The sequence below is a fragment of the Geotrypetes seraphini genome, chromosome 5 (assembly GCF_902459505.1).
Source record: "Geotrypetes seraphini chromosome 5, aGeoSer1.1, whole genome shotgun sequence".
NCBI classification, from domain to species: Eukaryota; Metazoa; Chordata; class Amphibia; order Gymnophiona; family Dermophiidae; genus Geotrypetes; species Geotrypetes seraphini.
Window position 1 is genome coordinate 175,610,867 of NC_047088.1, and position 14,395 is coordinate 175,625,261.

The window sequence follows — 14,395 nt, forward strand, 5'->3', positions numbered from 1 at the left end:
TATGGGTTGGGAGGGGGGGAGGGGAGAGAAGCACAATGATGGAAGGTGCTGGATCTCTAGGTGAAGGGTGAATTTAAAAACAGAAGAGAAATACTGAACATAGGGGCTATAGAGACGCAAAAAAAAAAAAAATATATATATATATATAGATGGAAGAAAACTGAAAGGAAGAGATTGATTGAGATATATGGAAACATAGGGAACCAATAAAGTGACTATAAGAGAAGAGTTATGCATGTATGATGTATGATGATGCATACACTGATGAAAGGTAAGTCATACAGCAGAATTTTGAACAGATTGAAGAGGAACGAGAGACCTGTGAGAAGCAAGTAGCAATAGTCTAAGCAGGAGGTATTGAGAGTATGGATAAAGATCTTGGTAGTGTGTTCAGAAAGGAAGAGATGAATTTTGGTGATATAGAGAAAAAATAACAGGTTTTAGCAGTCTGTTGGATGTGTGCAGAGAAAGAGAGAGAGGAGTCAATGATGACCCTAAGGTTATGCGCTGAGGAGGCAGGGTGAATGATAGTGTTATCCAAAGAAATAGAGAATGGAGTAATATATGGGTGGGTCCTATGAGTATCAATCTCCACCTCTGCTTGGAAGGGCAGCATTCCTGAGCACATGTACAGCCATGTTAAATGTGAATTCTGTGCTGGCGACACTGGCACACCCTTGACATTTACCAGGACATGAATTATGCAGTGTCTCAGCACACATTCATGTAGAACTTCAGCAGAGTTTGTATGTGGTGGTTTACTCCTTTTATATACTGCATACTGTAGTAGGTTATAGCCTAATAGGAATTAATATGTCTTGGTTTGTAGCAAAAGAGTTGCCATATTATTGAAATAATATTTTCTTATCAGTCTGAAGAAAAGAGATTTATAAAATGTAGTTCTTTATACATGAGTTGGCTATTTGAGTAGAAAGCAGCATTTCACTGTTTACAAATAGATCACCAGATGCTGTTGGCTAGTCCTGATCCTTCATCTTCCATACCAACACAATATGATTGTTGCAATGAAGTGCAGGTAACTGTAGAAAAGTAAACTGGTCAGACATGGGAATTAGAAAGCAGGACTGCAAAAATACAGGATGGCGTTCTTCATATGCACTCAGCAGAGCATATAAATGTCGATTCCAGTCGCTAGAGCATATAAATGTCGATTCCATAGCAACCAAATGTGTTAAAACTTTAGCACACATTCTGTTATCTGTCTTTACATCTTCAGCAGGGCCTCTTCTCTCTGGGTCCATATAAAACATGCAGATGAAGGATGCTGGTGGTAGTATAGGGTCATGAAATGGTTAACTGTTGTTTAAAATATTGCTCTGGTCTACATAGCTGAAAACAGTGTACAATCTATTGACCTCATCTGCCTGAAATGTATGTATAATTACCAGCGTTGATTAAGCCTAATTGAATAATTAAGCTAGGTGCCTAGATCACCTAGGCATGCTGATTTAGGCTCCTAACTTCATGCACCATTTATAGAATCAGGGCCAAATACACTAATCCTATTAATGTTGCTAAAATTATGCATTAAAATTTGGGTGCATGCCTATTTTCCACATACAATTTAATTGACCAACAAGCCAAGCAGTGCCGACAATTGCTAATAATTGTTGTTGTTAGGTGCCATTGACTCGTGTTCAAGTCCTAGAGACTTGATGATCTTTCATCTTTGGCAAAATACAGAAGCAGATTGCCGGGCCTTTCTTCTGCCCAGTATAAATTTGATGTTGTCGCCATTGTCGCATCAAATGCGATCCTCCGCTTCCAACACTGCCCATCTGCTGCTGTCCAGATGGGTGGTATATCTTTAGTGTGACATCTCCACTGAAACCTGTCTACCTTGGGGGCCTCTTCTTGTAGTGAAACTACCGACGGCATTGCTTTCAGCTTCTCGGTTGCATGCAAGCCCCAGTGGCACGACAAGCATCAATTAAAATTTAGACATGTATTTAGGTGCCGGGATCTGAATGTAAATTTTATGTGCATTTCCAGAACGGGGAAGTAGCTATGGGAGGGCCATGGGAAGATCAGGGGTGTTGCTGTAATTTATCCATGCTGTTATGGAAGAATCCGTGCTTAATTTAGGTGCAAGGATGTATACCTGGGATTAGTTGGTATAAACCCTCGCACCTAAAATTTTAGGTATAGTTCCTTGTGCCTATCTTTGCATATTACTAAATTTCACAGTTATTCTATCTATATTCTATTCATTGATAATTTTGTATTAAAATTATTACGGTGATGTGCTCAGACCTGTAACCCAATAAATAGTGAAGTCACTACAATGAGTTCAACAAGGGGACCATCATTGCAACCACCTGTCCCCGACCCTCCCTGAATGAACTTAAACTTATTCAGATAGTAAATTTGTACTTATCTGAATGGAGAGGTTTTTGATGTTGAACTAGGTCTTGTTAAATCTCAATGGTGACTGTGTTTTAACGAATAAAGTGGTGATTAAAATCCAAAGGTGATAATTTTTGTAGTGATCAATTCCCGTCCCCCCGACTCGAGTTTCGTGATCTTCGTCGGGGAGGGACACTAAAAGTTTAAATCAAAATATAATCGTTAATACTATTTTACTAAATAATTATATTGTAAGAAAAAACCTAAGCTGCAACTTATCACAATACTGTTACAGTTTATCTAATTAAATTGTCTTGTTACCTGTTACTGGCTAACTGAGACCAGACTCATTCAAAATCTTCTGGCCATCTGCATAACATTGCTGTGACTATGCGCTTATAAAGGAAGCTAAGCGGAAAAGGCTGTTCCGGTTAAGCCCCGGATGTGAACAACGCCAGGGAAATACAATGATATACTAAATAACCAACCACTCTATATCCGCATTCAAACCTTTTGGATGTAAGGATGTAGTGACTTCACTATTTATTGGGTTACAGGTCTGAGCACATCACCGTAATAATTTTAATACAAAATTATCAATGAATAGAATATAGATAGAATAACTGTGAAATTTAGTAATATACAAATTGTTAGTATTCACAGAGTAACATTGTATATTTCCCTATTATTGTTCGGCCTATCTTTGCATGACATTTATAGAATAACGCTTAGCATGCTTTTTAGTTGGAACCAGTTTTTCTGTGCCATTTATAGAATTCAGTCCAAAATGTGAACTTGCTGCAGCAGGTGTACCTTTACACCTCATACATCATACTCAAAAGTGTACACAACAGGTGGGAACACTGTATGTACTTTTACTAGGAAATGTGTAAATTGTCAAAAATCATCTTAACTGAATTTCTTAACAACATTCTTAAGGGAAAGCTGAAGGAATGATAATTATCATATCATGTTTTCAAAGATAATGACAAATATGCTTTGTTGAGTGTGACATTCACAGAGACTGACTCACAAATCTAGAAAATTATATATAGAGATTTATTTATTTCAGCTTAATTACATGCCTTATCACAAACGCCCAAGGCAAGTTACAAATGGTAAATTATATTAATACAAACAATTATTACTTTAAACTCCCAACCCCTTCACTGCCCACATTAGTTCAACCCTAAAACAATCACCTGCTGATCCCCACCAAACCAGCCCAATAGAACTCCCCCAAATTACCTTCACTAAAATAGCTAACACAACCCTATAAAACCACTGAAGAAATACCAATTAAACCCAACAAGAACATAATCCCTATACTTCCTCAACCTGTTAAACCTTCACCCATGAATCTTTTTAGCCCCCTCAAACATCCCTTAGAGCAGGGATCTCAAAGTCCCTCATCGAGGGCCGCAATCCAGTCGGGTATTCAGGATTTCCCCAATGAATATGCATTGAAAGCAGTGCATGCACATAGATCTCATGCATATTCATTGGGGAAATCCTGAAAACCTGACTGGATTGCGGCCCTCAAGGAGGGACTTTGAGACCCCTGCCTTAGAGGCTTACAACATTGTTTCTCAGTTCAGTCCTGGAGTACCCCCTTGCCAGTCAGGTTTTCAGGATATCCACATTGAATTTGCATAAACCTGATTTGCATACACTACCTCCATTATATGCAAACGTCTTTTATTCATATTGATTGTGGATATCTTGAAAACCTGACTAGCAAGAGAGTACTCCAGGACTGAGTTGAGAAACACTGCCTTAGGACACCCAGCAAGTCTACTTCTTCTGAAGCTGATTGACTCTGGGCAAGTCACTTAACCTTCCACCGTTCCAGGTACCACAGTTAAATTGTGAGCCTGCCAGGACAGATAGGGTAAATACTTAAGAGTACCTGATTACTATTCAATGTATTGTATACTGCTTTGACTGAATCTCTTCATGAAAATCCAGAATTTGAATCCCTAATGACAATTCAAGTAATCTTACAAGGCAGATCTCTAGGTGGCTGCTATCCATTTGTCTTTTCTACTCTCACCTGTCTATTTCCTCACTACAGCTGCCTCAGACATATTGATCATTTCTTTTTAGCTCTTTTCTGCCTCTCTTATTCTTCTCTTTTTCACTTTTCAGCTACCTATCAGATTTCCATCTTCTCTCCCATTCCTTATCTCATTCCTTTCTCAGCCCTCCATTCCCTTTCATCTTCAATGTTACCTCCATTACCATATTTCTGCCCTCGGTTATGTTGAAATCATTTTTATTGAGGCTGTACCAATATAACAACACAATTGAACATGGCATAATAAAATGACAGAAAAATGATATGTCTGCACAATTACCATGAAAAATGGCCCAGAATAACAGCCCTATCAGACGTACCAAATTAAAGTCCCCTACCCTACCACCCCATTCCACCCATGCCAGAAATCTCCAACCCCCCTCCCACCATGCATTTCCTCAAAAAAATGAATAAGATACTAAGTGGGTCAAGGAAAATTCAAAATTCTACTACGGGTAAAAGTGAGCCAAAAAGTTTCAAGTTTTATTAAAATTTGATTGAAAGCTTACTAGGATTTCTAAGCGATGTACAAATGAAAAGGGGACACAGGAAAAATATATGTATGATGTTTAAAATCATAAAAACCTGGCTGATTAAACTAAGAAAGGTTCCCAAGTTTTCTGAAACAATTGGCCCCTGGTAGATGAGAGATTTTGAATGTCCTGGCTTTCAATCAGCAGTAATATAATCATTTGAGTCCACCATGCTTCCCCAAGAGGGCGCATCTGGGTGGATCCACACCAATAGGATAGCTTTCAGACCAACAATTATTGCTTTGTCCAGAAAGGTATTAAGACCCTGCGTCTGCACCTATCCCCTCGTCGAGCCTACCTTGCTGCCCTTCAAGCAAGTGATGCTTGTCCAAAATGTCAATTTCCCAGTGCCACGTTGGGGCACATATTTTGGCACTGCCCTGCAGTACAATCTTTTCAAGCTAACCTACTCCTGTTTTTCCGATGCCATTGGCAACATCAGTTAGCAGCCACCCCCCTTTCTTTTGGACCTAGAACGCAGGGATCTGTAATGTCCAAAAGAAAGGGGGGTGGCTGCTAGCTGATGTTGCCAATGGCATCGGAAAAACAGGAGTAGGTTAGCTTGAAAAGATTGTACTGCAGGGCAGTGCCAAAATATGTGCCCCAACGTGGCACTGGGAAATTGACATTTTGGACAAGCATCACTTGCTTGAAGGGCAGCAAGGTAGGCTCGACGAGGGGATAGGTGCAGACGCAGCAAGAACTTGTATTTTATTTCCCATAAAGACGCTTCATCAGGAATCCCAGAGCATTTTGGCAAATGAAAAACCAATCAAATCCACAGGGATGTTTAATCTGTAAGTCCTTCATCCAGCACTCTGCCAGCACCTTATAAAAGGCAGGGGGCGGGGGTGCCCGTCAAAGAGCTATATAATGGCAACTTAATGACACTGGGAGATGGGAGCCCAAAGAGTACAGGTCCAGCACTGGTCCTGCACTTTTTCTGAAAGGTGCTTCAGGGGTAATGACTGCATATAGTGGTGCAAAAGGAGATAGGCAAAAAAGTCCTAAGTCGATACTCGCAGACACATGACAGAGGTAACAGATACCCTTGTTCTCCCAGTCCACAAAGACCTTTTTGTCCTTTCCCAGTAGAAACTCAGGATTATTCCATATGAAGAGATATGGGGACACTGTTAATGAGACCTTCAAGTAGGTACAAGTCTTTTTCCAAGTGGCATACAATGTTTGCAATAATATATAGTATTTAAGACATACAGGAAGTTTAGCAGATTGAAGATGTAGAAGGGTGCTGAAATGAGTGGAGGAAAAGAGTCGAGTTTCCACCTGAAAATGAAGTGGAGTTATGATACCAATCATTTAGATGCCTCATATGGCCATCTACTATCATATGTTTAATATTTAGCAACCTCAACTTTCCAGAGACCTGGGGCTGCAACACCTCAGCAATGGGTATCTGCAGCCTTCTTCCATTCCACAAAAACCTCTGAATTAACCTACACAGTATTTTCTATCCCCTACTGCACTTTCCCCCATGGTCCAGCATTTCTCCCACTATCTTCCCTCACTCCCATTTCCAGGAATTTCTCTATTACTCCATTCTGCTCCTGGATCCAACATCTCCTTCTTCCCCCTCCCGTGCATCTCTCTCTCTCTCCCTTCCATGTTCCCTGTGTCAAATCTCTCTGTTCCCCTCCATACACCATCTCCCCCTTCCTCCCAACCATTATGTGCAATTTCATCCTCTCCCAACCATTATGTGCAATTTCATGCATGTCTCTGTCTCCTTCCCTATGCCAGCATCTTTTCTTACTCTCTCCCTCCCCTCTCCCTGTGCCAGCAACTTTCCTTCCTCTCTTCCCCTGTACTCTAAGGCTTGTTTCTTCGGGTCACGGTATCACAGCTACTGTAATATGCTGCCTACTGCTAACCTGGAAGTCTCCCCTTTGCCGTGGAGAGACTTCTGGATTAGTGACAGGCAGCATGTGAGAATTGCTGCCAGTCCAATAATCCGAAGATGCTGACCCGGTCGAGATTTTGTGCGGGAAAATGGAATTCTGCGTGACTGTGCAATTTTGTGGAAATTCTGTATTGCGCGGTCATGCAGAATTCCGCCAGGAGTGATGTGGGATAAAAAGAAGTGACAGATATGATTTCACCCAGCTGAATTTTGAAGGAACCAAAGCTGCTTCAGTTGTTTCTTAGATATTCCACTATAAATGCTGCTCTAATAACCCTATCTTGTTAATGACAGGACCAGGAAGTGATGTCAGAGGGAGAGCTGGTTGGAGCTATTGCTTGTGCCAACAAAGAGCTAGAGGTGTGGGGGGAGAGAGAAGATACACGCGGCAAGGGAAGGGGTGCCACTAGTTACAAGTTTAAAAGCAACCTTGAAAAAGTGAACTTTTAGTCTGTACTTGAATACTGCCAGGGATGGGGCTTGATGTACCAACTCAGGCAGTCTGTTCCAGGTGCATGATGCAACAAAGGAGAAGGGACATAGTCGGGAGTCAGCAGTGGAGGAGTAGGGCACAGACAAGACAGACTTGCCCGATGATTGGAGTTCCCGGGTAGGAGTATAGGGAAAGAAAAGGGAGGAGCTACAGAGTTAATGTATTTGTAGGTCAATAAGAGAAGTTTGAACTGTAGAAGGAGATACAGAGGGAGCCAATGAAGAAACTTGAGTAGGGGGTGATGTGGTTATAGTGACTCTGGCAGAATATAGGTCATGCAGCAGCATATTGAAGGGGAATAGAGATGGTTCAGTGGAGACCAGTGAAGAGCAGGTTGCAGTAGTCTTGGTGAGAGGTGATAAGGGTTCTGGTAGTGTGCTCAGAAAGGAAGGGTCGGATTTTGGCAATATTATGGAGAAAGAAATGGCAGGTTTTGGCAGTCTGGTGGATTTGTGCAGAGGAGAGAGAGGAATCAAAGATGACCCCGAGGTGGTGAGCTGACGAGACAGGGAGGATAATAGTGTAATCCACTGAGAGAGAGAGCATGGGGAGAGGAGAGGTGAGGTTGGGTGGGAGGATAAGTAGGTCAGTCTTGGCCATGTTCAGTTTTAAGTGGCGGTTGGACATCCAGGCAGCAATGTCTGACAAGCAGGCTGAGATCCAGGCTGGATTGCTGCAGAGATTTCTAGTGTGGAGTGGTAGATTTGGGAGTGGTCGGCATAGAGGCGATATTGAAAGCCATGGGAGGAGATCAGAGGAAATGGGTATAGAAGGAGAATAGGTTCCAGGCAGTGGCATAGTGAGGGAGGGAGATGCCCGGCATCACTGTGCCATACATCCCCCCCCCCACGCCTGCATACCTCTTTAAATTTTTGCTGGTGTGAGCAGCATCTTCCACCTCCTGTTTGTGCTGGCCTCGGCTCCCTTCTGACATCATGTATTGGTCCCATAACCAGGAAATGACATGAGAAAGAAGCCGAGGCCAGCATGAGCAGATGGTGGAAGATGTTGCTTGTACCAGTGAACATTTCAAGGGGTTCGTGAGGGGGCAGAGAGGTGCTGGTGTCCCTGTCAAGATGGTGCCTGGGACAGTCTGCACTGGTCCCAGAACGGAGCCCTAGATAACCCCTCCTGATAGCAGTGGAGGAGGAACAAAATATGTAAGTTGGAAAAACAAGCACAGACCACTGCAGATAGCTGTTTGGATCTATCATAGTCAAATTAAACTACATAGATCAGTGTAAAGAACTAGCAGTGAATCCTGCCTCTCATTAGAATGAAAAAGTCATCTTCTCAAAACATGGCCTAAAACTACAAAAAAAACCCAAACATTTCTGGGACTGTATTGTTGAAGAAAATGTTTTCTGCCATGAAAAATTAAACTGTTGGCTTTCTTAATGGTTGTTGTGTAGGAAGCCTGAAGCCTGTAGGCCCCTACTGGTTGCCTTGTGTGCTAATAGCTAGTGGAAAGCAGGGTAATCAGAGCTGCCAAGTTAGCTACTTCTGGTACAAAGGAGATTTTAGGCCAGTTCAACTACCGTCTCTTGATGGCTTATGGGACCTATAGCGGGGATTTCAAGGGATTATAAATCCCACACTGCTTTGGAGTGTAGTAAATTCAGTACCGGGTTTCTGTGACAGTGGGATCCTTTACTTCAGCGCTTCCCAAACTCTGGGCCCTGACCCCCCCAAATGGGTTTGGGAAATTTGCATTTGGAGTTACAGCCCGTGCAGGTGCTTCATAGCCCATCCTCCTCCTAAGCTGCCTGGCGGTTTTCTGCTACTGAAAGGTTGGTAAACCGTAAAAATCCATCCTTTGCAATCTCATGACAGTGACATCTAACGGTCAGACATAGTCGCACACTGTGTTCGGTTTTATTTTAATTCCTTAACCAGTTGAATGTTGCTCCATTCAGACCAGCCCAAGCCTCTCTCACCTCCAGGTCGCGCACACGTTTGAAGGAATCCCATGGAGTATGTTATGCATGCTTTCCTCACTTGTGTAGCGTGCAATGATCTGGTCTTGGCAGCAGCTGGCGAGCCTGTGCAGCTGCTCACTAGGCGGAGCTGTCAGGAAGCGACTGCAGGAAAAGTTGCAGTTTGGGGGGGGGGGGGGGGGGGAGTGCGGGCGACGTGGATGAGCGAAGGATGTCATCCGAAATGTTGCTGGGCTCGCTCTCGCACAATCTGTCATCTGGGCACGATTTGCATGCCCCGGAAACCTGAGTGAGGTGAGTTCTTCTAACGGAGATTTCCGTCTGGCCCCCGACAGCCTCCTTGTCGTAGGGTTCGGCCGTTGTCAATATTTCCGTGTATTGAATTATCCCAGTTTTGGCAGGGCACCGAGGTGTCCTGAATGGAAGAGAGCGTGTGAGTTCGGAGCCGGGTCGATGGCGGATTGTGAAGTCTTTCGGGGGGGAGGAAGGAGGGTTTTCGGCAGCGAGCGTGGAGCTGCCCAGCCCTTTTGTTTACAGACCCAGATCCCCCTGCACGCTTTGACAGCTCTCTTACGTCCTCCAAGATTTTTCTTCCGGCCGTCTGCCCTTTTTCTGATTAGACCCCCCCCCCCTCCATCTCTGGTTCCTGAAATGAAGCGAAATATTCTCTACAATCGTGGAATTTTTCCTGTTCTGCTCATTTTCGAAAGGAAAGCACATCGTTCAACACAGACGATAAGACTGACGGTTTATTTTAGCTTGCTTTTAAAGATATCTTTGCCCGAACCACGTTAAGCCTTGTAAGATTTTTTTTTTTTAAATCCTATTTAGATAGTAGTTCTACATTTTACAGCTAGATCGTTTGATTGCATTCTTTAACCCCCCCCCCCCCCCTATTTTTAGCATGGTAAACTGAATAGGAGTAAATTGCTTTTAGCAGAAAAAAATATTAAGAATCCTGTGTCAGGAGTTTGTTTTTTAGTGGCTTATTTGGTTGAAGCTTTAGCTGTTTGTACTGGGGGCTACATCACCCCTTTCTTCTTGTGCCTGTGGGGTTGAGCTGCCAGCAGGTTTAGAGCAGAGACAGACATAGATACTCTGACGGTGTGAACATATTCTTGTTTCTTTCTGAGCTTGTGATGAAGTCAGAGAATAGTTTTTGATCTTTATTATTATTATTATTATTCCCATATTGTATGCTGTAAAGTAAATATTGGGATGTGGGTATAGCAGAGGAAGTTTTATTATGTAGAATTTTTCCTAAATAAATATTCCTATAGAAAAGAAGGTGCAAAAAAATGATTTTGTACATTAAACTGTTTAGAAGCCCTTTTACTAAAGAATGTTAAGCCCTTATTTAACATGTGGTTAGCATACAGAAATGTATTAAAACATTATGGTATTTTGACTGTTTGCATGAACTAACCCATACATTACCGATTTTTATTTTTATTTTATATTTCTTTTCTGGGTGGGGGTGGGGGGGGGGTGTCATGGGCAAAGAGTGGCCATTCGAAGCTATCCAGCTAGTGCATGGTAACTGGATAACGCAGAGATGGTAAGTACTACTGCATTAATTTTCTACAGGCGCCGTGTATTAATGGGAAAATTAGCACACAACCTGCAAATAATTTTTATAAAGCCATAAAAAAGAGCTGTGTTACATCTGGTCATAGCAAGCGGAAAGTTCTGCATTAAAAAGTTTTAAGCCTCCCAGATTTTACCACACTTTAGTAATGGGCTCCTTAATTTGGACACTGCTATCAACATTTAGGGAATTAAGACCTGCATAAGACTGATCATTATAAGAACAGCCTCACTGGGTCATACTAATGGTCCATCAAGCCCAGTAGCCCATTCCCAAGGTGGCCAATCCAGGTCACCAGTACCTGTCCAAATCCCATGGTGTAGCAATATTCCATGCTACCGATACAGGGCAAGCAGTAGCTTCCCCCGTGTCTTTCTCAATAACAGACTACTATGGTCTTTTCCTCCAAGAACTTGTCCAAACCTTTCTAAAAACCAGCTACGCTATCCGCTCTTACCACATCCTCTGGCAATGCGTTCCAGAGCTTAACTATTCTCTGAGTGAAAAAAAATTTCCTCCAATTAGTTTTAAAAGTATTTCCCTGTAACTTCATCAAGTGTCCCCTAGTCTTTGTATTTTTTGAAGGAATGAAAAATCGATCCATTTGTATCCATTCTACTCCACTCAGGATTTTGTAGACTTCAATCATATCTCCCCTCAGCTGTTTCTTTTCCAAATTGAAGAGCCCTAACCATTTCAGTCTTTCCTCATATGAGAGGAGTTCCATCCCCTTTACCATCTTGGTCGGTTTTCTTTGAACCTTTTCTAGCGCCACTATACCTTTCTTGAGATAAGGAGACCAGAATTGAATGCAATACTTCAGATGAGGTCGCACCATGGAGCGATACAGGGGCATTATAACATTCTTAGTCTTGTTAACCATCCCTTTTTAAAATAATTCCTAGCATACTATTTGCTTTTTTGGCCGCTGCCACACATTGAGCAGAAGATTTCATCGTATTGTCTATGGTGACACCCAGATCTTTTTCCAAGGTGGACCCTATCATCCGGTAACTGTGATTCAGGTTATTCTTCCCAATGTGCATCACTTTGCATTTGTCCACATTAAATGTCATCTGATGCTTTTTACTGAATTTGTTTTACCACCTTTCATAATTTTAAATCAAAGTGGTTTACAATTAAGCTCATATGGTCCAGCAGAGAGGGGCAATGGGTGCAGCCAAGAGAAATCCCTGAATCTAGAAGAATAGTTATTTTCTCTCAGGGTTGAGGCAGTGTGTCGCCTGGGGTGAAGGTAGACCCTGCACCTCAAGCTCCAATATTGAACAATGGAGGGAGGCATCTCTTTATTGTATCACTCCTACTTCAGTGCTGCACCCCCTCCCATCCTTCTCATTCCTCATAATCAGACCTCCTTCCTGCCTCATGTCACCTTTTCCCTCCTCCCTTAGGTACCTTCTGGGTGCCCTGGGGCACACATAGAACAAAAGAGCCGCCGTACTGGGTGAGACCAAAAGTCAGACTAACCCAGTATATGGTTTCTCTCAGTGACACTGCTTCCTTTGTATGCAAATCTTATCTCTTGTATATTGGCTATGGATATCCCAAAAACTCAATTGGTTGGTTAGGCCCCAAGATTGGCTTGAGAACCACTGCTGTATTGTGTCTTCTCTTCTCTTCTTCCTCTTCTCTTTATCCTGTCATCCCCATCCCCCAATGTCATTCCTCAGCATTACCTTTTTTTTTTTTTTCCAAATTGTTTCTTCTCTACTCCATCCTACCCCACAAAAAAAGTGATCGCTACAAAAGAGGAGATGATAGGCCTTTGGTCTTCATTCCCAGTCTTCAAAGGCTGTCAGTAGATCAGATTTTCAGCATATTTCTAATATGAAAGATTTGCGTAGTCAGCATGCAGATCTCTCTCGTGCAAATTCATTAGGGATATCCTGAAAACCTGACCTGTCAGTGGCCCTTGGGGACTGAAAGTGAAGGTCAAGGTAATAGGCAGGAGGAGGTTTCTGGTAGAGAATGACACAGGGACAAATTTTTCTCCGTCCCGGCGAGTTCTTTTCCTGTCCCTGCCCCCATTCCTGCAGGCTCTGTCCTCATTTGCACATACCTCGAACACTTTAAAATCGTAAGTGCTCGAGGCTTGTGCAGTTAAGGCAGAGCTTACAGGATTAGAACAGGGATAGCAACAAAACTTGTGGGGACTGGACAGGGAAATTGAGTTCCTGCGAGGACAGGGAAAAATTTGTTCCCATGTCATTCTCTAGTTTCTGGCCTCCTGTAGCCATAATGGTGAAATAAAAAGGAGTTCCAAGAGTGGCCTAGATCTGTTGTCATTTCTTGCTGTTTTTTGGTTTTCATCCTTCACTAATATTGCCATCAGACAGGTATTTGATTTAACTGGACTGATCAGGTTTCACCAAGCGGGGTCAGGCCCATACTTGTTAGCAGTGACTCCCTCCTCTTTCAGCTGTCTGTCATCCAGTTCTGTGGTCCTATCCTGCTGTCTCCAAACATCCCTTTGCTTTTTCATCTCCAGTTATCAACCCCTTCCTTCTAAATCCCACACTCCACAGTGACATTCCTCACCTATCCAAAACTCCCTCACATTTTCTCTGCTTGCCTCTTTCGTCTACTAAAAGTACATGGTGTGGAGCTGACAGGGCCGTGGAGTTGGTAGATAAATCCTTCGACTCTGACTCCTCAGTTTCTGGTACCCACGATTCCAACTCCAGGTACCCAAAATTGTCACCAACTCCTCAACTCTGACTCCAACTCCACAGCCCTGGGAGCTGATAAGTGACCTGATTCCAGCAGGAAGACTTTTAGTTGGGACCTGAACTTCTTACAAGCCTATCTTGGAGCATGTTGGGAATTGCAGTGCTGATTTGAAATTATAGACGGGGATGTCTAGTATTTGTCCTTGAGAGCCACAATTCAGTCAGATTTTTAGGATTTCCCCGATGAATATGCCCAAGATCTATATTGTATGCACTTCCTTCATTGTATGCAAATAGATCACATGCATTCATTGTGGAAACCCCGAAAACCCAATACATTTGTGATTCGAGGGCTGAGGCTGGACACCCTTGTAAAGGAAGTAGTAATTAAAAAAAAAAAAAAAGCAAAACTAACACATTGAGATGTAAGTTCCAAAAACAGGTTGACCAAAATATATGTCCTGGAGCTGGGTTACTTGGCAGCAGTGAAGATTTTCCCGGACCTCATTGCAATCCAAGAGAGGTAATGGCTGCAGTATCCCCTTCCTACAGGAACTGTGAGCTGGCATACAGGTCTGCCCTTTCTTACATATCTATAGGCTCCCACTCCAAACAGGAAGCCCATACAGAGGGAGGTGAGGCTATCACAGTGCTTTCAAGTTACCCAGTTTCAGGAGGAAAATTTCTGCCAACCTTATGATAAATTATGTGACCTGCAGCACTAATTTCAATGGGTAGAATCAGGGTCTACAAATCCCATACTGCAGTGGTCTCAAACTCAAACCCTTT

General features: G+C 42.7%; 1 protein-coding gene across 5 annotated transcripts in view; it reads left to right on the forward strand.

The window, feature by feature from the left end:
• Positions 1-14,395, forward strand: part of HECW2 (HECT, C2 and WW domain containing E3 ubiquitin protein ligase 2) — a 487,554-nt gene that overhangs the window by 126,447 nt on the left and 346,712 nt on the right. Inside the window, exon 1 of one of the 5 annotated variants that reach the window (XM_033946088.1) lies at positions 9,495-9,622. The exons of 3 other annotated variants lie outside the window; for them this stretch is intronic. The gene's annotated coding sequence lies outside the window, so the exon portion shown is untranslated. Of the gene's footprint in view, positions 1-9,494; positions 9,623-9,690; positions 9,762-14,395 lie in introns of those variants that run through there. One more of the 5 variants, XM_033946092.1, reaches the window with a different exon arrangement.